A 24216-nucleotide genomic window follows, 5' to 3' on the forward strand; every position below is an offset into this window, starting at 1 on the left:
CCTTTGATTGGGGGCTGAGCAGAGAGGGATCCCATCTTATCAGTCCTCCCCTGGGGGAGGTCCTCTGTCGAGCCGAGCTGGGAGAGGTGAAGACAGGGAGAAGTCCTGGCTCAGGTACAACCAGCTCTTGTTGTTCTTACTGAGATTTTGCATATTTTAAAAAAAAATGTCCCCTCATTTCCTGTATATCCTTAGGACAATTTCCAGATGTTAAATGGTTGTTTAAAAAAAATTTTTTTTTTCACCAGTGATGGTGGTTTCACGGGGAACTGATCCACTGGCTTTTGGTGCCATCTTTCTGAGAGTGGGACTTCCTCTGATTCCTTCAACTTACAGCTGCTTGGTCTTCAGTGAAATCTCATGGAAGCCTCAATATGAGTAAGTCTGTCCCTCAGATGGCAGGATGAATATTTCTAGTTAAGGAGAGACCTCGAAAAAATATCAAATTCAAGGCATTGAGCAGAATTTATTTTTTGTAATTGGTAAGAATGAAAACACATTGATGCTGTGTAGCTGGAAAATACCGTAAAGTGCCTATCTTAACCTATCAGTGTGAATGATGACGTCAGGTACCCCTAGGAAGGACAGCGGCACACGAATGATTAGCTTACCCCTTAGGGCCTTTTTTTTTTCTTTTAAAGAATTTAATTATTTGACAGAGGGATGGAGAGAGCATGAGCAGGGGGAAGGGCAGAAGGAGCTGGAGAGGGACAAGCAGATTCCCTGCTGAGTGCAGAGCCCAACACATCCCAGGACCTTCGATCACGATCTGAACCAAAGTCAGACACTTAACTGACTGAGCCATGCAGGTGCCCTGAGCCTTCTTTTTGCCAGCAGCGAAAGACTAATGAAACAGAAGTGGCAGCCTTCTTGTAAGCCTTGTTCTGTGTCTGTGGCTGATTATCAGCTCACAGTGGCTGAGAACAATAAAGCAGATTCCTTCCTTGAAATAGGTATCAGAACAGCTCCAAGTACTCAGGAACCAAGTGTCAGCATTAAAGTTGGTTCATTAATTTGATCAGGTTTTTTCTCCCTAGTCCATAGACAGCTAGACTAGCAATCTGATTGGCTAAGAGACCTTCCTCTGGGAAGAGCAAGGAGTCAGTGGCAGGATGCTGTCGAGGACGATCTCCCAGCTCTGAGGAAGGTGCGGGAATCACGTCAGAGGTTCCTTCAAGGTCATCCCATTAAAAGATGATGGGTCAGGACCCAAACTAAGATACTTAGTGACAAATCCTTTATGCCAGCCATTTAACCTAATGCTTTCCACAGTGTCTAAAGCTGATTCCCTCAGTAAGTTACAAGTCACTGTAATATCTTGAGATAGACATGGAATTTACCACTGACACTTGGGGAGGGGCTCATGTCAGGCGTCTCCGGTGTACCTGGGCTTTACAATCGGCTGACAAGACAAGGTGCGCCCCTCTTTCACCCTCTTCCCCAACCTGGAATACACTTGCTGCTATATCTAGCAAAAGGTGATTCCAAATGGGAGCGGGGGGTGTGAGGGGTGTACTGTTAAAAGTAAGCTTTTTCATTCACTTATACAGACTGTCATTATTTTGGAGTTGTCATAATGAACACTTAACTTAGTGGCCTAATCTATTCATGCTTCATTTAATCAAAGTGGGACAGGCACGACGGGGAAGGACCTCCCGCTGCACCAGGACCCGTGAGAATCTATGTCGGAAGGACCAGTGAAGGGGGCTGGGAAGGGGCCGGGGGCACTGTGCTTCCAACACAAATGGAAACCTGATTTTCACAGGTAGTGTGAAGACTCTACTTTCACATTTAATATCTGAGCTCATTTATGTTAATTCATAGACTCTTATCTTTTGTGGTTTAGGGTCTTCCTGAGATATTCTTACGTGTTTCAATGACAGAGATTCCCAGCCCCCCTTCCTTCTCTCTTTGCACCATTTCTGGGTGATGACGTTAACTTTTAAATCACAGTGAAAAATATAACTTACCAACTGAGTTTAACACTAGTAAAATGTCTGGATTCTTCTCACTTACCAAGTAATTCTTTCTTAATCCCCCCAATATTCTATATATCTCCGAAAGATTAATTTCCTCTAACTCATTTGCTTCCCTTCACCCATTTCATGGCACAAATTTTGCCCTCAGTAAAAAATTGACAAAGGCTACCCTTTGCAGGTAAAAGGCCCGAGGGTAGCTTGTGTGCAGTAGTTTTAGACATAGAATAGAAACGCTTTCAGCTATTTTATCACTATGATTACAAAAATCACGTGTATATTGATTTAAGGTATATTAAGATAAATTCTTGCATTTTATTAAGAATGATTTGATTCACTTTTCTTTTACTATTTCGAAGATCAAGAAAGGAAAATCAGGAAGGGAAAGAAGAGCTGACCTTTACATGTGTATATTGTTTTTTTTTAAGTGATGAAATTTTTTAAGTGATGAAATTTTCATCATTTTAAAATGATGAAAAATGTTTAAAACAATAATTGATCATGCTTATTCTTTCAATATCTATTTTTGTTATTTCCCATGTTTACTTTTCTTCTGTAAAACAATCTGCCCTCAGGGAGCTTACATTTTGGAGGTGAAGACAGACCATGACCGTCTTAGTAAGGAATGTTCCCCGTGGTTGAATAATCGTCTCTTTGTTAGAGTCGGTTACCTCGTGCCCTTGCACATGACCCCCTCATCTTTTTCAAAAAAAGCATAGAAACCTACTACTTTCTTCTGCTAAAACCTGACTTTTCTTTCAGGACTTTCCTGAATTCCTTTTATCTCATAATCGGAGCCAATAATCCTCCAAATACCACCATTTCTGTGCTGCCGGTGTGTGAGCACGTCAGTCTGAGAAGAGTGCAGGGACCCAGCAAGGAGGGGACTGGTTTTTAATTTCATTTCGATACGTTTACATGGTGTCAAAATGCATATATAGATAGATAGACCTATCTATCTATCTAATGTGTCTATATATCTATCCAACCATATCTCTATCTATATATGTATGTATGTATTTTTTTTTTTTAATGCCAAACCTTCGGAAAATCTTAACTCTGCAAAGAAGATCCTATTTTTCTCTCTACTGTTCATCTTCCAAGGCAGCATTTGGCTTCATGAAAGAAAATACCCATTTCAAAATGACTTCAAAGGTAAGAAGCTTATTATTTTGCACAGTAAAAGTCCAGAGAGATGGATTTCAGAGTTGGCTAATTCAGCGGCCACACATAACATTAGTCATTTGTGTATTTACAGCTACTGCCTTCTAGAAATATTAAATTTTACATATTCTTTTTTTTTAAGATTTATTTATTTATTTGAGAGAGAGAGTGCACGTGGGGAGGGTCAGGGGAGAGGGAGAACTTATGCAGACTCCGTGCTGAGTGCGGGGCCCGAGGCAGGGCTCGATCTCACGACCTTGAGATCATGAAATCAAGAGTTGGACGCTCAAACAACTGTGCCACCCAGGTGCCCCAAATTTTACATATTTTTATGAATTTAATATTATTATCATGTTTTATTTCCCTATCAGAGAATTTGGGATTAACTATCCCTTTGTTTTAATGAGCATTTGTTAGACAACTCTTAAAGGTTGGCCTTATAATAGGATTGTTATATTTTTACTGTCATTTTCCTTATTATATCATCTGAACTCTTCATACATTAGGGATATTGTTTATTTTCCATTATTTTTGTTTTCCTTATTACGTCATCTGGATTCTCCGTATATTAGGGCTATTGCTTCTATGCCACATGCCGCAAATATTTTTGCCATTTTAATCCTTGGTCATATTATTTCAAATTCATGTGCTATTCGTTAAGAGTTTTATATTTTTATACAATTAAATTCCTCATTCTGTATTTTTTGGCTTTTGGCTTTTGTTTCACTCTTAGAAAGTTCTTTTCCAAACCAAATTATATAATTATTGGAGTATGGTTTCTTTCCATAATTTTATATTTGCAATCAAATATATAAATCATTAATTGATACAGAATTTATCTTCAAATTAGGGTTCAGTCTTTTTTGTTGTTGTTGTTGTCCTTCTCAAGAAGTTTGTAGGTAAACCACAACAATTCATTGAATAACTAAACTTTTCTCAAGGCTTTCTGGTGCACCTTCATTATTTGAGAAATCCATTCAGCTGTATACACACACCCCCATGTCTCTCGTTTTTCCCCATCAGGTTGCAGCTGGCAGTACTTCTGTCCTACACCTGTGGGGAGGAAGATGGGGCTGAAGAGTATGGCGTCCCCTAGTGGACTAGAAGGTGGGCTGGGCCTCGGGAGGCCAGGAGGGACAGCCTCTAGAGTCAGCGGAGTGTCTGACACGCGGGTCTTATTATTCTTGGTGCTTTAATTACCTTGGTCTTTTGTTGATTTCCAGTTGGCTAGGCTAGTCTAGTAACTAAATTGTTTTTCTTTTTAGAGTTTTGTGGGAATTAGTTTTGGTAAACCATAAAAATAAAGCACATACTGATTATCCCCTGCCTTCTCTGGATTTTGAAGTCTGGAAATAATGTTTGCTTCTCAGGATACATTTCTTATTAAGTAATATAATGTTTACTTTATCACATTAAATTCCCTAAATGCATTTTTTCTCAGTATGCGGTATTTCAAATTTAATAATGACTTGAGTTCTATGAGGTTATTTTAAAGGGAACAACCAATATCCACTATTCACCATTCATTCCTTTAAATAAAGTGTCCCCCCTACTTACATTCACTCCCATATTTCCAACTTATAAGCAAATAGAACAGCTCTTGGCCATGGGGGTCCCTGTAACAGATATGAATATATTTCGAGGAATGTGTCTGGTGAAGAATTGAAGACTCTTCTAGGAAAAAACTCTTCACAAGGCAAGAGAGAGGGTGGCATACTTTGGTTTAAAGACGATGTAGGGGCGCCTGGGTGGCACAGCGGTTAAGCGTCTGCCTTCGGCTCAGGGCGTGATCCCGGCGTTATGGGATCGAGCCCCACATCAGGCTCCTCCGCTGGGAGCCTGTTTCTTCCTCTCCCACTCCCTCTGCTTGTGTTCCCTCTCGCTGGCTGTCTCTATCTCTGTCAAATAAATAAATAAAAAAATCTTTAAAAAAAAAAAATAAAGACGATGGATCTTCTGAGGTGATGGGCACCTTCGAATGTGTGGTATCTTCCCTTAGACTGGGTCCTACAGACAAGCAGGCTGTATGTAAGATGTTTAGCCAGAGGTCCTATAAAACCTGTGAGAGCAGAACAGTGGTGCCCTGACCCCACCTGCACAGCCCCAGCAGCAGGTGGGAGGGCAGGGTGCTCTGAAGTTTAGTGGGAAATGGGTGTCAGTGAGCACAGGGACGCATAGGCAGATGAAGGGTCCGGTTTGGCAGGTGGCAGCACGCTGCAGCGTCTGTGACGGGAAGAACGGCCCTGCTGGCCGGAGCAGGTGCTCCCACCTGGTTTCAGCCAGCACATGGCTGGGTCCAAGGGGAGAGGAGCCAAATGCAGGATGCTACTTGAGGGCCAGATAGCTGCCTGTGGGCACATAGATGACACACCTGTGCAAACCCAGAGATCTGGGGTGAGGGGAGCTTGGAAAGGAAGTTAATTTCCAGCATTTTAATTTTGGGACTCCAGTGAGAGATGGACTGGAAGGCAGCGTCAGTTGTCACCCACACTTTGCACTGCAAGTTCTGAGGGAAAATGGGAGCCTAGAAGTTGACCACAAGCCAAATCATCGGTCTGTGAGATATTTGAAGATATCCATGGGATGAGACACCCTCCCTCTCATGCATCACTTCCAAGGAAAGTATTTAGTGTTCTCTCAGCAAACAGGATGAAAAAAATACTTGAAATTACCAGGACCGGTGAAAAAAGGGTCACGGATGACTGTTGTGCATTGAAATATAATGAACTGGATGATTCAGTCAGTGGGTCTAAGAAGAAGGTCTCCAAGCAATCCAGTGACATTAAACAGAGACGGGATAATATCTGTGATATCCTGAATTAAAAACACCGTTCCTCTTCCAGGTGCAACAAACGGTATAGACGCCTGTAGTTACAATCTAAAGGGGAAAGAAAACCGTAAGAAAAACCAAGTCCATATGAACAGCAAACTAAAGCCAATGATGTATTTTAAGATACTAGGGACATTTCCCCTGGAGTTTACAAGTTTCCTACAGAGAGTTCGTGCGGAAAGAAATGACGGTGGTGGAACAGAACTTGACCCCCCCACACTGGAAAATAGTTACGTAATTACAATAGTGTAACAAACTTATAAGTTTTTCTCTTTTAGAATTAAGCAACATATAAAATACAGAAGATATAAAAATGAATATGGAAATGAATATAAACATTATATTTGACAATACAAAGGCAAAATTATAGCCGACAGAAAATAAGAATTATTTAACAAAAACTGAAATAATAACCAAGTCAGACTGAGAGAAAAAGGCTAGGGGTATGGTGTGTTTCACTATCCTTATATTTTGTGGCAGGATATCTATAAACATTGTCATAATGTGATAGATCTAAAATCATGGTATATGTTCATTACTGACTGTTGGGGAGATCTGGGAAGAACGAAGAAACAATCTGAATTGTCTGCCTCGGGGTGGCAGCAAAGGGAGTGGAAGCCTGAGGGTCTTGTTCTCATATCACTTCTTCTATATTGTTTTATTTTTCAGCATCTTAACAAAAATAAGGGAAAAATGAAAAGCTGTCAGTACAATCTATTCTCTACTCTCTTAATTATCTTGATTATCCAGAAATACCAATAAGGGAATAGTTTTATTTTAGCTCTGCCCTTTGGGGGATGCAGCGAGCCAGCGACAAGTGGAGAGAGAAGGAGAACTCTAGCACCGGGGTGTCGGGGACCCTCTGCACGGGGACTGGGCACCTGTCCTGAGACTGCCTTCAACCCAGTTAAGACCTGGGGACATCACTTCACTTTCCTTAGCCTGGTGTATTCTTATTTAAAGACAACATGGATGGATCTAGAGAGTATTATGTTAACTGAAAGAAGTCAGTCAGAGAAGGACAAATACCATATGATCTCACTCATATGTGGAATTTAAGAAAGAAAACAAATGAGCGGGGGGGAGGGAAGAGATACAGCAAGCAATAGACTCATAGCTCTAGAGAACACACTGCTGGTTACCAGAGGAGGGGTGGGTGGGGGATGGGGGAAACAGGTGGTGCGGATGGAGGAGGCACTTGTCGTGATGAGAAGCGGTGACGTATGGAAGTGTTGAATCACTGTATTGTACACCTGAAACTAATATAACACTGTATGTTAACTAACTGGATTTTAAATTAAAAATATAATTAAAAAAAAAAGACCAAGCACAAAGACTGGCAATCTAGAATGTGTCAAATGAACTCATCAGTGCTTTTCAGTGTCACTGCTCAGAAATGAGCCCGGGCTGAGTTGCACCCCGAAGCTCTCTTCTGTCCACGTCCATGAAGACCCAGCAAGAAAGAGAGGAAAAAATAAAAACAATTATCAAAGGGACCGAATGAGATTTGCAGTTTCCAAAATCATTTTACAGAGAGAAACACTTCTTCCAAAGGGAATCATCAGTGGAACCTAGGGAGGAAAGACTGCAGAAGGGAGGACAGAAAGGAAAATCCTTGAATGCTGTGTAATTGAAAGTAACTGAATCTGGCTTTTTTTTTTTTTTTTTTTTTTTGCTAATGAGATTGTGAGTTCAGTAAGCCTATATTGCCATTTCTCCTACACACTCAAACCTCACAATCAAAAGTCATTATAAAACTTCATTTAGCACGTGGCCTATTTGTTAAACAAATATTACATTTTTAATGGACAGTTATTCTCTTCTTGAAAACAATAAAAGGTTTTACAGAAATTACCATTCACCAAGGAAGCTATGTTTAGATGCGGAATTTATTTTTTCTATAGGCGATTCAACTGCTGGAAAAATGAGCTTCACCTTTTTTGGGGGCATTTTAAGTAGTAACAACTAAATGCATGATGGGCGCCAAGCTTGACAATCGCCATTTAAAATCGCTCCCATGTTGTACGTATCTTCTGAAATATTTTCCCCTTAAAATGTAGATTGCTAACTCCATCCGCGTGGGTCATATTCACTTGACTTACTTAGCTGCAGATCCTGCGATTCATCTCCGTACCGCAATGCTGAGCCACACTTACTAATAGCAGGTTAATGAGAAGGTGTGAAAATGATATCCCACGCTAGTTTGGAGGGGTGACGAGTAGTAACACGTTGTCGTCAGTTTCATTGTTATACTGTAGAAAATAATCTCATCTAGTCATTCTTTTCTTTTTTAAACCAACGAATAGCACCAACTACTTCTAATACTTTTTCACACTACACGGACGGTGTTTTCACACATAAAGAAATGCTTTGGTAGAATCTTACTTACAGTGACCGCGTGTTAAGCTACATGTAATTAATACCGTTTTACAAATAGACGATAGGTATGCTCCCCAGCTCGGTGCACAGTTCATCTGAGCTGTGTTGACATTCCTATGTAATATGGACAATACTGTCTTCACAAGTCCAATCATTGAGTGTTAACGAAAGCTGTGCTGAATACTCTGTTTTCTTTGGCAGTATTCAGGTGTTGGCTCTGTCTTTGGTGGTTTCTCTGGAGTTCTTACCTGGGGTTTGATTCTGTCTAATCTCACGTTTCTACAGGGTTTATCTAAATGGTGATCACAGACCCTAGGGACCAGCTGAATTTCCTTATTGCACAACACTCATCGTCCGAAGACTCAGTGGTAATCCCAGACGCAGGGAGCAGGTGGTTTCACCGAGGGCTACCTACCGCTTAGAGTAGAGAAACTCTGAAAGCCGGAGGCGGCAGAGAGAGGAAGACAACCTACTTTCACCCTGATCTTGGTCTGAGATACGTGGGAAGTGAGGAGAACCTGATTCGTCCATGAGGAATGCTTAATCGCAGACTTTTAGGAGAGGATGCTGTGCATAATTTCACCCCCTAGTTTCCCCCTCCCCCTTCTCCCATGCAACAGATATGCCTAGGAGGTTCATTTTTGTTTCCCACCTCAAATCCAAATTCAGGAGACTTTTCTTTGCATGAGCAGGACAGTACAATTCCATGCCAGTTAAAGCCTAACGTCCTCAGCTGGAAACACCCACACATTTAACAGCGTGTCTCTCCTTGATGGGGACGATGGAGACTCCAGCTTCAGGCTGCAAATAATCAGTCAGTTGCTGGGAGTCCTCACGCAGGTATGACCACTGAGCACTGACGGAAGAGGCTGCCGGCTGATTCCGAGACTTGGGAGGGCAGATCCTTCCATGTCGTCTCCGTGCAATTGATTTACCAACTGAATTATACAAACGGTTTATGGCATGTATCGGTTTTTCTTTCCGCTATGATGGAAATACCGTTTTATACTTTTGCAGAAGCATCAGTAGAGCGCCCATGTTTCAATCGTGTTGTCGTCGACTTTGTGTGTATTTATCTGCTTATCACTTTCAGACGTGTATTACCCACCCCTTTAGATGTTTAAAGAGCGTAGCTTCCTCCGTCTTCTTTCTACCTAATAATACATGTATCATCTCAACGGCATATTATAAACCATTTGGCAATACTCCCAGGAGAGCTATCAACTGGGATGCTGGAAAGAAACAGAGACAAGAATGAACCTGTCTGGTTAAAATATGCAACACGGGATTTATTGTAGACCAACAGTACAGACGAAAATGTAACAATATCACTTTTTATTTGTTTCCAAGCCAGGAGACGTAACGTTTGGGCTTGGGCTCAGAGTGGATGAATTGGACGGTACGTTGGTGAGTGGGGAAACCAGGCTACCAGGGCAGGTCAGTATGCGGATGCGTCTAAAGGCGACTTCTCTTGGCAAAGGTGTGCCTAATCCACGCTGACTCTCGGACGCACACAGGGTGCCCTCCCAGATAGCGCGTGCGCCCTGCGAGCCCAGAGTGTGTACGTGTGCGCACAAGTGCCCCCAGGTGGTGCCATCTCTGCACCCGCGAGCTGGGTTGTGTTGACCTGAGCCTGACCCCTTGTGTCTCTGGAGGAGGTTATGGCAGAGCGTGGGAAGACCTGAGGTGGGGAGCCGTCGGTGTGGGTCCGTCACAGAGAGTGACGGGACGAGAGGCCACCCCACTGCCGTCCTTACTTCCCGGATCCGTTCATTCTAGCTGCGGGAACGGAACACTGCACATCAGCCGTTAATACGCAATGCGCGGGCATCCTGCTTAAAAGGGTTGCAAGCGCTTTAGAATGGGTGCGACGTGTATGAGAACCCCGCGTGGGTATCATGCATATTGTCACACCTCCTCAGTCTGAGGTGACGCTGGGAAGGATCCCACAGAGGTCACCAGGCATTCCTGGGGCGCGGAGCAAGGGCGCCGCTCATATCTGGAAGTGTATCCGATCTGCGCAGAGAAAACGCCACCCCCTCCAGGACAGAGTCCGCACGGCCCTGCAGGCTGGTCGGGCCTCCTCCAGGGATAATGCATTCTGGGGCCTCAGAGCTGGTTGGCCCGTGGGGGACAGGGTGACCCTCAGCAGAGGAGCTTGCTGTACCCTGGACAGAGGAGGCTGCATGGCTTCCATCGTTCCCATCACGGCCACTCTGCTCGTAAAGCCCCGCGCCTCGTGCCAGCTGTGGGGTGGCGGAGAAAAGAGGCCACGTGACATCAGGGCTCCTTCCGCCCCTCAGACCACCAACCACTCTATTCCCCACTCCCCAGAGTACACGTCCACCCTTACCTGCCGTGGCTCAGTCCCCCCTAGAAGGCTGACTACCTCACCCACCACACTGTGAGGGTACAGCGCTCACAGACAGGACCCCTCCTGTCCTTTCATCCAGGACCCTCTTGCAGGACTGAGGGGTGGTGGGGGTCTGCCATAAGCTGGCTCCAGCATGTCAGGCTGAATGTTTTCCACTTCGTCAGCTGCTGTGGGGACCGCCCCATGAGACCATAGGCTTGAAGTGGGAGAGACATCTCCGTGGGAGGCTTGCACCCTCCCTGGCTCTGCCCCCCCCAACCTGACAGGTTCTGAATCATCCAATGAATGGGGGAACCAATCTTGTCAAGTGCGCGATTTGCTTCTCCCTGAATATAAGAGATCCATAAAGCGCTCCCCCCCTTATTTTAGTGGTGGGAAGACTAAGACAGAATATTTCACTTTTATATCAGATGAGATGTCTCAGGCCGCTGCAGACCATTCGACTGAAAGCCTCATTGATGTTTCATTGGTGATGGGACTCTGAATATTTATAGCATCTTCCGTGTGTTTTACCCCCGTCGCCCAGCAAACAGATCCTTATGAGGCCGCTCAGGGCACTTGATATTCTTCTCTGTTATCTTGGGGTGCTGAGCCCGCGGTCATCCGAGGCGTGGCCCGGCGTGATATTGTGTGGAAAATCCAGGTGACGACAGACTAGGGACTAGATTGGGACATAGGACAGGGGAGCTAAGGGCCTAGAGGAAAGACAATCGTGGACAGTTTGCACGCTGAGGGTGGGGCTCTGACGCCCTAACCTGTGGGGATTTTGAAGAGTGCGTTTGCTAAGCCATTCGTAGGGACTGCACTGTCTGCTTGAAAGAAGCAGGGGACACTGGGGCTCCACGCTCACTTGCTCTAACCTCCTTTCTAGGGCCCCTCCTGGTGCCCATTCATCTGGGTTTCCTTCGCCATGAAAGTCAAGACTGAGACCAGGGCAAACCAGGAGAGATGGATGTGGGACAGTGAGCCAGGCGAGCGGGAAAGACCACAGTAGGGGTGTCACTGGCATAAGCAGAGGGGCCAGCTCTCCTGACTTCTGAGAAGTGTACAGAATGGCCCCGGGGGACCCACCTGTTGGCGGGAGTTGCTCCATTGGCCCATCAGCTATGGCGCCCCAGGCGTGTGAGCTTCCGGTGCTCTCGGCTGGACGCTTGGGCTGCGCAGGCTCGTGGGCGCTGGGCACGGAAGCAGCACGCTGGGGTCAGGCTGGGGCTTTGTGAGGGCCCAGGGGCTGTGGAGGAGGTCGGCGAGGTTTGAGGGCTTCCACCCAGGGCGGTCAGAAGAGAACGCTGCAGGCCTCTCAGTGTCCGGCACCTTCGTGCTGTGTGGGAAGGACAAGACCTAACAGAACATTTGACTGTGTGTAATTACCCCAACCCTCCACATTATAAAAAACTATGTATGTTGCAGAATTTTTTTAAAGTGTTGTGTTAAATGGTATAATCTATAGAAGTGAATTTGTTAAATTGTCAATGTAAAGATTTTCTAGCCCTGAGCTGCTTCCTTGTAATGTGAGACTGGCACTACCTATAATTGTCATGTTTTTAGACTGGCAGGAGTGCTGGCTGTTTCTGTTGGGACATAAGCTAAAATGATAGGTGCCACCCCAAAGAATCCTTAAAAGTAAAATACTCCGGTGGTCTCCATTTAAGAAGGTAACCCGATCATCTCTACATTATAGACACTATTCAAAGGTGGTAAAAATCTTTATATGCTTGATGACTGTTTTATTTTATTTTTATTTTTTTAAAGATTTTTTTTTTATTTATTTGAGACAGAGAAAGAGTGAGCGAGAAAGAGAGAGCAAAGGAGCAGGGGCAGAGGGAGAGGGAGAAGCAGACTCCCCGCTGAGCAGGGAGCCCGACGTGGGGCTCAATCCCAGGACCCTGAGACCTGAACCGAAGGCGGACGTTTCACCGACTGAGCCCCCCAGGTGCCCTACTTGGTGACTCTTCTAAAGTGGTTCCAGAATTTTTCTCCACCAAAGTTAAATATTCTAAAATTTTCATCATTTTTGTAATTCTATTTTAAAACATTTAGCCGCTCAACTTTATTATTCTGTTTTCCTGGAGGAGTTCATGAAATAAATAAAACATTCTACTGGCTTTCGGATCAGACAACATAATCTGTGTTGGATCTGAGCTTTTACCATGTTTTACATTTATTCCATAAAGATTTATCCAGTGTCTTCTGGATGGAGCACACTGAATGCAGCAGGCACAATAGTAAACATACATTCTGAACCGTAATTCTCATTTACCTCGTACTGCCTGGAATGTTAGTATTTTACTCTCCTTTAGTAGATTACTGTAAACTCCTAAAAATTATCTGTAGTAGTTCATGCATTTTTCAATCTTTGACATAATCCAGTAAATATAAGTTGCACATAATAGCAATAACTATCTGTAAAAGGGGAAAGTGAATTTTAGGGGAGAAGACAGTATCTTTGTGCATAATAATCAAGTTCACAAAGGCAAATGCAAAAGACAATCAGAAACTGTATTACAATTAAAGATTATGTCTTGCCAATGGTATGGAGATGGTTGGAAAGTTAGTATAATGGGAATCACCGGGAACTGAGTCACATTTCTTGAAAGAGGTGAATTGTCGAGGATGCCTGTAGTCGGAGGTGATGGAGAATGAAGAGTATTAGAGACAGAAAAACGGACTTCATTATTATCTATCCCCTTATCACTGCTGTGTTTTCATACTGAGAAGCATGGTCTTTCCATTTCATATTTAACATCTAGAATGCTTCCCACAAGCTTTTATATTATATCCAGATTTTGATAAAAACCAAATAAATCATTAATACCATCTCCAACATGTGCTCATCTCCCCCATCGAGCCTATTCTTAGTTGAAATAAGAACATCGTTGTCATTTGAATTTATATTCTCTTTAAGTGACATGTCATTTTTCAATGGCTACTCTCTCTATATACTTGCTTTTAGTTTCTAGAAGTTTAATTATGAAGTGTCTTGGCACAGATGTTTGGGTTTATCCAATTTGATCTCACTTTAGCCCCTTAAATCTGTAGGCTTATTATTATTATTTAGTTTTTTTGCCAAATTTGATGGTTGTTTAGCATATTTTTTCTAGCAATTTTTGCCCTTCAGTAATGCCTATTACACAAATGTCAGCTCTGTAGTTAATTTTCTGTGAATTGTCCCATAGCTTCCGGAGACTGATCTTTTTTCCCCTCCTTTTTGTTCTTAAATTGGGTAAATTCTGTCAATCTGTCTTAAGTTCTGTCCTCCATCGTCTCACTCCACGATTGAGTTCAACTAATGGGTTTTGCGTCATTTTATCAATGTCATAATTTTAAATCCTAACACCATGTTCTATGTAAACCGTATGTCCCTATATTTCAGTGTGCATCAAGGAGGCAGCAATCCAAGACTTAAAAGGCAATCATAGAGCATCAAATAACTCTCCGTAAGTTAACTTCTCTCTGCGATACCACGAAGGAGGACGGCAGGTGTAAATACGATGATACCAGTTGTACACGCTCTTCAGGAAAGGTCTTAACCCCCGGACAACAGTGGTTTATAGGAAGGTCCTGATTCTCACTGCATGGGCCACCTCTCCCTGTGGCTGTGGTATGATCTTTTACCTGGAAGCCCTGCAAATAGATCAATATATATTTTGAAAAACATAGTTAGTGTTACTATAACAGAGTAATCCGAGCTATAGCTCACCGGTTCAGGTTGGAGAGAATAGTTACCCTGGGGATTATTCTGAATTTTTTTTTAAATTGCTGTTCTTGCAGAATTAGTGATGTATTGAAAGAGCTTGAAAGTTCAAAACACATATAGGGGCTAAATTATACAAATAGCTTATTTTTAAAGATTGAAAAAGACAATTCATGTAAAATCTCAGGCTTGACTATAGATAATGTAGACATAGCTGGCTTTTGGATGCTATTTTCCATTAAATAATGACAATTTGCTCCTACCTTTGATGGGAAAACCAGATTTATGTTGGTAATACTAAGAAAGACAGCATGTTATAACCAATCCAATAAAAAGAACGTGCTTTTATTGAAATGTTCCCTCTGCCACACAGATATAATCTTTCCCAATAAGTTATTTTATGCCACTAGGATTTTTTTTTTTTTATAAACAACCTTCTCCAATTCAGAATTGAAACTCACTACTTGATATAATGTTTCTTATCAACTTTTAAAAACTGCTCTTAAAGTAAAAAGCAACTTTGACGTATTTTTTTCAAGTAATTCAATGAGAGGAAATTTTCCTTTTATCACCATTTGAGTTTGGAGAATACAGTCTGAACGAAAGAATTTTTTGTTAATGAGAATGTGAATAATCAGCTTTCTGTTTGTCTCTTTTGTCTGTTCTTATGTGCTTGGAATCTAGCCGTTCACATGTAGGAAAAATTTTGCTGCTCTTTGTACTCTGTCCGGCCCTTTCCTGAATAAGCTCATCTAAGGATGCTATGCCGGTCACTTCAGCAAATACTCGGGAAGGTGCAGAACTATGGGTTTACCGTCAGAAGTGCTGTGGAAGTATTAGGGACAGAGCTTTTTGAAAGAACTTAACCATGAATAAGCTTTGAAGGATGGGTAGGTTTGGGATAAGTGAGGGTGTTAATCAATGGATTCAAAATAGAAGCAAATGCGTGAGAGACAAAAGATGTGTTACAGGCTGGATGGAGAACTCACGTGGTGCATTTTCACTGGAATGGAGGTGGACAGATAGTTGTCACCAGTATGAGGCCAGTGTAGGTTCAGATCCATGCACAGAGAGCTGCAAATACGGGAATATATTCATTGGACACTGAGGAGTTACAGAATGTAAAAGATGGTACCCAGCTCTGAGATCGGTTTTAAGATAAAACCACAGTGACTGGATCAGCATCGGGAAATCAGAAATTGTAATCAAATTCAACATCGTGTCTTTTTAAACTGTAAGTACACAATTAAGAAAGCAGTAAAATGGAAATCAATGGGAAATGACTATTTCAAGTATTTTACTTTTATGAAAAGTATTTTAGGATCGATTTGTTGATTTCTACCAAAACAGTCTGCTAGGGCTTTTATTGGGAGCCTTAAGTGTACATAAAAATTTGGGGGAGATTGCAGTATTATCTACAAAAGCCAAACTATGCAAGCAGCCCAAGTGTCCATCGACCAATGGATAAAGAAGAAGTGGTATATAAATATACACAATAGAATATTATTCAGCCATAAAAAGAATGAAATCTTGCCATTTGCAATGATGCAATGGAACTAGAGAGTAGAATGCTGAGAGAAATAAGTCAGAGAAAGACAAATGTCATATGATTTCACTCATATGGAATTTAAGAAATAAAACAAATGAACAAAGGAAAAAAGAAATAACAGAGAGACAGAGAGAAAGAGAGAAACCAAGAAACAGACTCTAAACTATAGAGAACACACTGATGGTCACCAGAGGGGAGGTAGGTGGGGGGATAGGGGAATAGGGAATGGAGATTAAAGAGTGCATTTATCATGATGAAAAAAAATAAAATAATAAAAAATAGAAACAGTAAAAACAATATTTAATGAAAAAACTGCCAAGTGAAAAAAAGGGAGGAGAATTGATTCTTAACAATATGATCTATTTCAATCGATGAACATGGCTTACCTGTCCTTAATTTAGGAAGGATTAATTGCTTTCACCAGTATTTATAGTTTTCAATACATGAATCCAGAAATATTTTCTTAAGTATACCCTTAAATGTTTCATGTTAAGTTATTATAAATGGTATTCTTCAAATTTCTATCTCTAATTACTCCTTGCCAGTCTGTAGAAATACAATTTTCATATTGGCCTTATACCCAGTGACCTTGATACGCTCGTATGTTAGTTCCAGTAAATTATTTTATGAAATCTTTGGAATTTCTTTTCTTTTCTTTTCTTTTTTTTTTTTTAAGATTTTTATTTTTTCCAGGAGGCCAACACAGTGCTCAGTCCCAGGACCCTTAAATCATGACCTTAGCCAAAGTCTGATGCTTAACTGACTGAGCCACCCAGACGTCCCTCTTTGGCATTTCTTTTTCTTTTTTTTAAAGATTTTATTTATTTATTTGACAGAGAGAGACAGCCAGCGAGAGAGGGAACACAGGCAGGGGGAGTGGGAGAGGAAGAAGCAGGCTCCCAGCGGAGGAGCCTGATGTGGAGCTCGATCCCAGGACCCTGGGATCACGCCCTGAGCCAAAGGCAGACACTTAATGATGGAGCCACCCAGGCGCCCCTCTTTGGGATTTCTTACCTAGAGGATCATGATGTCTGCAAATAAAAGTAATTTCATTATTTTAAATCTACATGCCTATTATTTCTTTTTTTGCCTTACTATACTGACTAAAACCTCCAGTATAATATTGAATAGAAGTGTTGAGAGCAAGCATCTTGGCCTTTTTCTCAGCATGAGGTGGGGGTGGGGGGAAGCAGTCTATCCCTATTACACATGACGTCAGCTGCTGCTGTTCCACAGATATAAGACAAGAGTTGAAGGTTATCTTTTTGGCATAGGTATCTCTAATTTTTTAGGAACATGTGTTGAAAAGTCTACCTGTTTTCCACCGAACTGGCTTATACTGTCACTGAAAATTGACCCTGTATGCATGGCTTTAAAATCAGTTCTGACTTCAATCTGTCAAGGAAATGTATTATTTCCCAGATGATGTCAATTTTTTTTTTTTAGTCCAGGAATTGATTATTATGTCTTTTTGTGTGTGTGTGTGATTTCCATCTCCCCATTGACAATCTTCATCTGTTCATGCATCTACCTTTTCGCTAGCTCTATTCACATGTAAACCATCCTTGCTATGGTCCTCACCTAACAGTTCTAACAGCTGGGTCACTTCTCTACCTGCTTCTATGGGCTGATTTTTCTCGTAACAATTAGCCCGCTCTTTCTTTCTTTCTTGCTTTCTTGCTTTCTTGCTTTCTTGCTTTCTTGCTTTCTTGCTTTCTTGCTTTCTTTCCCTTCCTTCCTTCCTTCCTTCCTTCCTTCCTTCCTTCCTTCCTTCCTAATTCCCTTGGTCTGTTTTTGAGAGAGTCCTTTAGTATTTAACTGGCTTGTAGACATCACTTATGGAAGAAGAATTGCAACTGGAAAGTGCTGTCTGTGCCGAAGAACGAGCGTGAGCATGAACATGTTAGGCCTCTGCGGCGGGCAGGGTGGGCCAGTTGAGCACTGAGTGCTAATCGGGCCAGGTGTTTCTGCTGCATTGTCATCCTCACACACTGTCGGCTCCCAGTGGGGTGCTCGTCCCTGTAGGCACTGTCAAGTCTGGGAGCTGGTGGCTTTTTCCCAGAGTCCCTGCTCTCCTTTGGCTCCCAGCAGCCACTGCACTGCTTGCAGCCCTGGTCTGTTTCCACCCATTGCACCCTGAGCAACAGACTCCCATGCCTGATGTTGTGTAAGGGCTTGTGCTGGGGACAGGGTCTGCCTGCTGTCTGTGCAGCCTCAGCCCGGGGCCGGACCTGTGCACTGGGTCACAGGGGCAGAACCTTCTCTGCATCCCTGTTCCTTGCCACATCATGGCCACTCTTGCTTCATGCCTGAGGGTGACCTGGGCCACAGGGGTCTGGAGGACAGTGGTGGCTGTTGGCCATTTGTAAGCTTCTCTGACTTGATTTCTCTTCTCTAGCCCAAATCTGCCAAGAAAGCCTCCTTCATGGGGACGTCAGTGTTCATGTCCTGCTTGAGCCACAATGGTAAAGGACAGTGGCTGTGTCTGAGGCTAGCCAAGAGGGTGGGGGCTGATGGCATGAAATCTTCAAAAAGGGAGTTCACAGGACCACAGAATAGCCAGGCCATGAAGTCTAAGCTGTTTTCTTAGTGGAGATTTTCCCTCCAACTCTGCTTCCCCCACTTGGGAGCTCCGAGCCTGGCTGACTGTTCTATTAGGGGAGCCAGAGCTCCCTGAAAAATGACCGGTAAGCTTTTTGGATAAGTGTGCAGCATTGCTGGAAAGGCAGAGTGCACAGGGCACTGGTGATGTGTGGGCAGAGTGGCCACAGCGAAGAAATTAGACTGCCAGCAAATGCAGGGCATACTCAAAACCAAAATGCAAGCTGCAGTTCCATGTTCATCATCATCCATGCACCTGTTCTCAGCCACAAGACTCGGGAGTGGAGTGGAGACGGGGTGGTGTATGGGGGGTCTAGTTCAGCAGTTAGTCTTCTTAAAGGAAATAACGACTAAAAACATATAATATTTACCTAAAAATCTCAAAACATATTTTTGCATTATCGTGACTGTGATCCAAGATTTTCCAGACTGTTCTTGATGCACTGTCTTCACCTTTACAGGAAGTCGAATGCTGTTAGTGTGTCTGTCTTATATTGAAACATAAACAATTATGCAGAAAAATGCCTGATATCAATGTAAGCAATAATTCACAGATCAAAACTGGAGGTGGAGTCTGAATGCAATTTTGTTTAAAAACATACAGACATAACACAGCAAAAAAGACGAGCAGAAAACTCCAAGGCAGCAATGTTCCTGTTTGCAGTCTCTATACTTTACCGATTTCCTACAATGACTCCTGTTTGCAGTCTCTATACCTTACCGATTTCCTACAATGACTCCTGTTTGCAGTCTCTATACCTTACCGATTTCCTACAATGACTCCTGTTTGCAGTCTCTATACCTTACCGATTTCCTACAATGACTCCTGTTTGCAGTCTCTATACTTTACCGATTTCCTACAATGACTCCTGTTTGCAGTCTCTATACCTTACCAATTTCCTACAATGACTAGGAATTACCTTTATTGTAATCAGACAAAAAGTTTGAAAAGCAAATTTACTTGTCATCTTTGTGTCCTTCTGTTATGAGCATTAAAATGAGGTAATCTCACGTCCGTTCTCATCGTTTATTTACGATGAGAAAGTGTTTATCTGACCGCTCTCCCTCAGGAAAGTGTTTGCATTTTTAAAGAGAATTTCTGCTGCTTCTCTTCTAAACCTAACAGGACGATTGACCTTTAGATTTAAGAAGGGTTTGGAGCAATCTTCAAATTTCGTTTTCCACAGTAACTCCTTTAAGCAACAGTAGTTATTCTATTCGATGGTTATAGATTTGAAAGCACAAACAACGGAGGCAGAAGTAAAAAATGAGAATTCGATTTCCTAACTTTTAGCTTCATTGTGCCAACTCTTGGGAGGTTCACCCCTCATCAATTTCGTTATGATTTAAGAATCACAGAACAATCTGGCTGTCCCTTCCTACAAACATAATCCCCGATGCCTGCTGTCTTTCCTTGTCATTAGTTTTCTCCATTAGAGATGGAGGCACTGTAATTGTTTTCCACTTAACACGATCAGCAGCTGAGCAGACACTGGGAGCGGTTACTGGTAAGATCTGCCTGTGCACGTGGGCAGGAGTCTCGGCGTCCCCACCGGGAGCCGTGCCCATCTGTGGAGCAGGGGTGGGGGGGGAGGTGAGAGCACACATATTCCTAGCGACTGTTCCCTCTCCCGCATCAATGTTTTAGAGAAAATCGGAGCTGAACTTTCGCTCATTCTTAGGGCAGAATTCCCAGAATTACAAAAGCAGTGTTGAGAGGTAATTGAATATACTTAGATTTAGGTCTTAATTACCTTTTTGATGGGAGGTTTATCTTTAGCATGGTATTTTGGTAATGTAGCAGGACCAATTATTTTGTGTGATCTCCCACCGTGTTAAGGAAATGCAGACTGTAATTTTGAGGTAAGGAAGTTCAGTGGGCATAATGTCCTAAAAGTGCGTCAGCTATGGCAGGCTCGGAGTTCTGTTTTCTACCGCGGTCTGAGCGCTGGCAGGGACCGGCGTTCAGCACTGCCTTGGTCATCTTTACTTCTCTGCCCATTCAGCCCTTAAAATGATGCTTGAAAGCTGTGTTTCTTAAAGAAAGGAGTCACACTAGTAGGAATAGTTATTTTTAGTCAGACACACATGGCAGAAGGCGGAACTAGAAGAGATACAGAAGATATTCACGGCGGGTCGGGACACACGGGCCAGAGCACGAGTGAGGAAAGAAGCTTTAGAAGCGAAGACTGCACTGTGGTCCTGGGGGCCCCTTCCTGTCCACACCCGCTGAGATTTTCTGACACCCTCCTCTCTGGTGCCTCGAATGTTTCCTCAGTGGAAGCAGCTCTTCAGCTACAACTTCCCACAAAAGGTGACTTTAAACGGAATATTCAGGGGTGAAAAGGAGTTTGGTGGATAAAGAAGGGACCCCTGGAGGCAGAAGAGCTTCTAGCAAAAGAGGAAATATGTGGTCCTGGGTTCTAAGGGGTCAGGTGGCTGGAGGACGTCAGCGTGGCCAGATGGGTTGGAACGTGGGCCTGCTCCTGGAGGCCGTGGAGAGCCAGGGAGGAACTTCCGGCCGAGGGATGACATCATGAGGCGGGTGAGCTGGGGATACTAAAGACTGGAGACTGGAGGACCATGGGGAGCCCGTCCTAGAGCTTCAGCGGCAGGAGCAGGAGGAGGGAGGATGTCGTCATGCCAGTGGCAGTGGGCTTGGGGTCCTGGAAGGTGAGTCTCAGCTCTCTCCCTGGGCAGCCACAGGGGTGCTTCCCACCAAGAGAGCACTCTCTGGAGTCTCCCCGCAGCTACTTTGGGAGCAGAGACCAGGCCTTGGTCATCCTTGCTTTTTCGTTCCAGAAATAGCTCCTGGCAAAGTGACTGGCACATATTGGCGATTTGAGAAGGAAGTCGGCTCTTCACAGTGGCGTGCCCTCTGACCATGGGAAGAAGCCCTGCTGCTACTGCCTCTGCGTTGCCTCCTGCACCCAGAGCTGAGGGCCTGTGGCTGGGGCAGCAGGGCCCTCACTCCTGAATAGAGACAAGATGCCCGTCATCTCACAGAGGAAGGTTTCTCCCAAGGAAAACAGAGAAGTAGAAGGTGATATGATGATAGAGAAGGGACACCTGCTCTAAGACGCAGTTAAATTATATCCTGATATTGCCAAGACCTTGACTTTTTTTTTTTTCTTTTCTAGGATTTTACTTATTTATTTGACAGAGAGAGAGAGAGCACAAGCAGGGGGAGCTGTAGGCAGAGGAAGAAGCTGACTCCCTGCTGAGCAGGGAGCCTGATGTGGGACTAGATCCCAGGACCCTAGGATCATGACCTGAGCTGAAGGCAGACGCTTAACCGACTGAGCTGCCCAGGTGTCCCAAGACCTTGACATTCTTAAGATAAACCTCACTGATGGGGCTCAGTTTCCCTTATGGTCTATTTATTCATATGGGTACATTTTGTTAGTTTGGGATTCTTTCTCTTAGAAAGTTGAGATGTGGATTTTAGCTACATGTCGTATGAGGCTCCTTATTTGTCTCAACACATTAAATGGTGTTTCTTGAACTGGTCTTGACGCATCTTGTGTCTAAGGTTTATTAGTGAAAACCCCTGTGTCTGAAGTAGTTGGGGTTCTTCACAGAAACAGAACATATCTGTGTACGCACACACACACATTAAATAATATTTTCATAACTTTGCTTCAACCTCAAGAGGTTTTAGAATCCTAATTCATTACCATTGTATATCTTTTGTAGAATAGTTGTTACATCTTACATAAAGAAAACGTCAAGTTCAATTTATTTCCCTTAAATTTTTAATTGTGTAAATCAGACATAGTTGAGAATACCCTGAAATTTAGATGGATACTATAAATGAAACCAACCTAGGATGGTTATTTACTAGGAATATCTCTTTTTATTTACTCTTCGTACCATATCAATGCGCTTAGCATTGTTTCTGAGGTTTGAGAAAAACTTTGCTTAGGTTCATTTCACATTCTTACTCATGATTTCTGTTGTGATCACCGACATGCTTTTCTGGGTCTCGTTTATCCATCCGTGTTAATATTGTCTGTGGATATAAAGTTTGCTGGCTTTTGTGATTATCAAGCCTCCAGTGGTCTTGCATCAAATGAGCAAAACATTCAACACAATGATGCCATTCCCAAAATAGTAACTACCCCAAGACTAGTTTTTGGAAAGAATTTAGAATCCCAGAATTATTGTTGGAAGGGACCCATGGGGACTACAGGTCAGTTGCCTCAGTTAACTGAGGAATGTCTACACCACCCTCAAGAAAATCAGCCACTCCTTCGCTATGACTTTGTGACACGCTTGTTTTATTTTTAGCAGTTTCCGCCATTGGACAGTCACATGCCTTGGTGTCTACTAGCCACTGAATTTTATAATGAATTTATATAATATAAAAATTATATAATTTTATAACCAATTGCACAGACTTGGTTTATCTCTTAAAGATCACCAACAGCAACATGGAACTCGCTGGACAGAACCATAAATGTAGGAACTCAGTCCTTGGAATTCACTTCTTGCAAGGTTATGCAAATTTCTTCCAGAAATTGCCTATGGGAGAAGGGACTTTTCAGAGAAATTAGTTGAAAGAAAAATTACTTCTAAAAGCAAATCTTTTCCATCTTGCTCCTTCCCTCACCTTTCCCCCCAAATATACACACCCCCACCCCGGTGTAGAATAGAGCCCACGTTATGTGAGATTATTTTATTGTATTTTATCTTTTTGTACATTGTAACATGGTTAACACCGTCCACGCTAGCGGCGTGGAAAGAAATAAATGGTGCTTATGGCTTATTAAATACCTTAACTTGTCTTCAGCATTTAATCAAGTGAGAAAACTGCTCATTGCTTCATAGGCCACAAATCGTGAACATTATCTTCTTCATTCTATGTGGAATATGAATACTCCAAGACGAGAAGTTTTAATACAAATTTAATATCCAAGAAAGCAGAACATCTGAAGTATTCAGTGCAGGCAAGGATATAAAACATAGTAGAATGCCACATGCCTTGTGTGTACTCAGCAAGGTTTTGAGTTTGGTCAAGATCTTTAAAGAAAATATATCCTTAAAGACATTTTATTTCAAATTAAGCTTTAAGATGCAAAGAAACAGGAAATGATTGCTATGCTTCATTCTCCCCTAAGGGGAAAAAATGACACATTAATTGAGTAAGCAAAAACTTAAGAAATAAATAAACAAGCATCACTTCAAAATCAGAAGTCGCCAACAAGGTTTGAGGCAAAAACTGTATGAAATATGCACTTTACGCTAGAAAGAGGCATGAAGGAGATCACAAATGATGTCATCTTTTATTTTAAAAGAGCCATTGCTCTGCAATGTTTTTTAAAGCAAAGTAACAAAGGTCTATCAATTTGTTTTTAATGGCGAAGCACGTACAACGCATGGACAGAATCCAGATATTTAAACCATATGCCTCTCACAAGAAGGATGTGGATTGGAGCCCAGGAAAGTAATGCAAGGGGAAAATACAGAAGAAGGCAAGAAAAACACAAAAAGAGTGTCAATACAAAGGTAAAGGGGTGAAAGGCTGGAGCTGCTTTTCAGAAAAGAGATGTTTTAATGTATGCAGCAACATTTGGGCCCCTTTTCATATCTGTATTCATTTTCCCTTAAAGCTTATTTATTGTATTAAGATAATATAGCTTTCAAGAC

The sequence above is a fragment of the Ursus americanus genome, chromosome 31, assembly GCF_024610735.1.
Source record: "Ursus americanus isolate L20-20 chromosome 31, mUrsAme1.1.p, whole genome shotgun sequence".
NCBI classification, from domain to species: Eukaryota; Metazoa; Chordata; class Mammalia; order Carnivora; family Ursidae; genus Ursus; species Ursus americanus.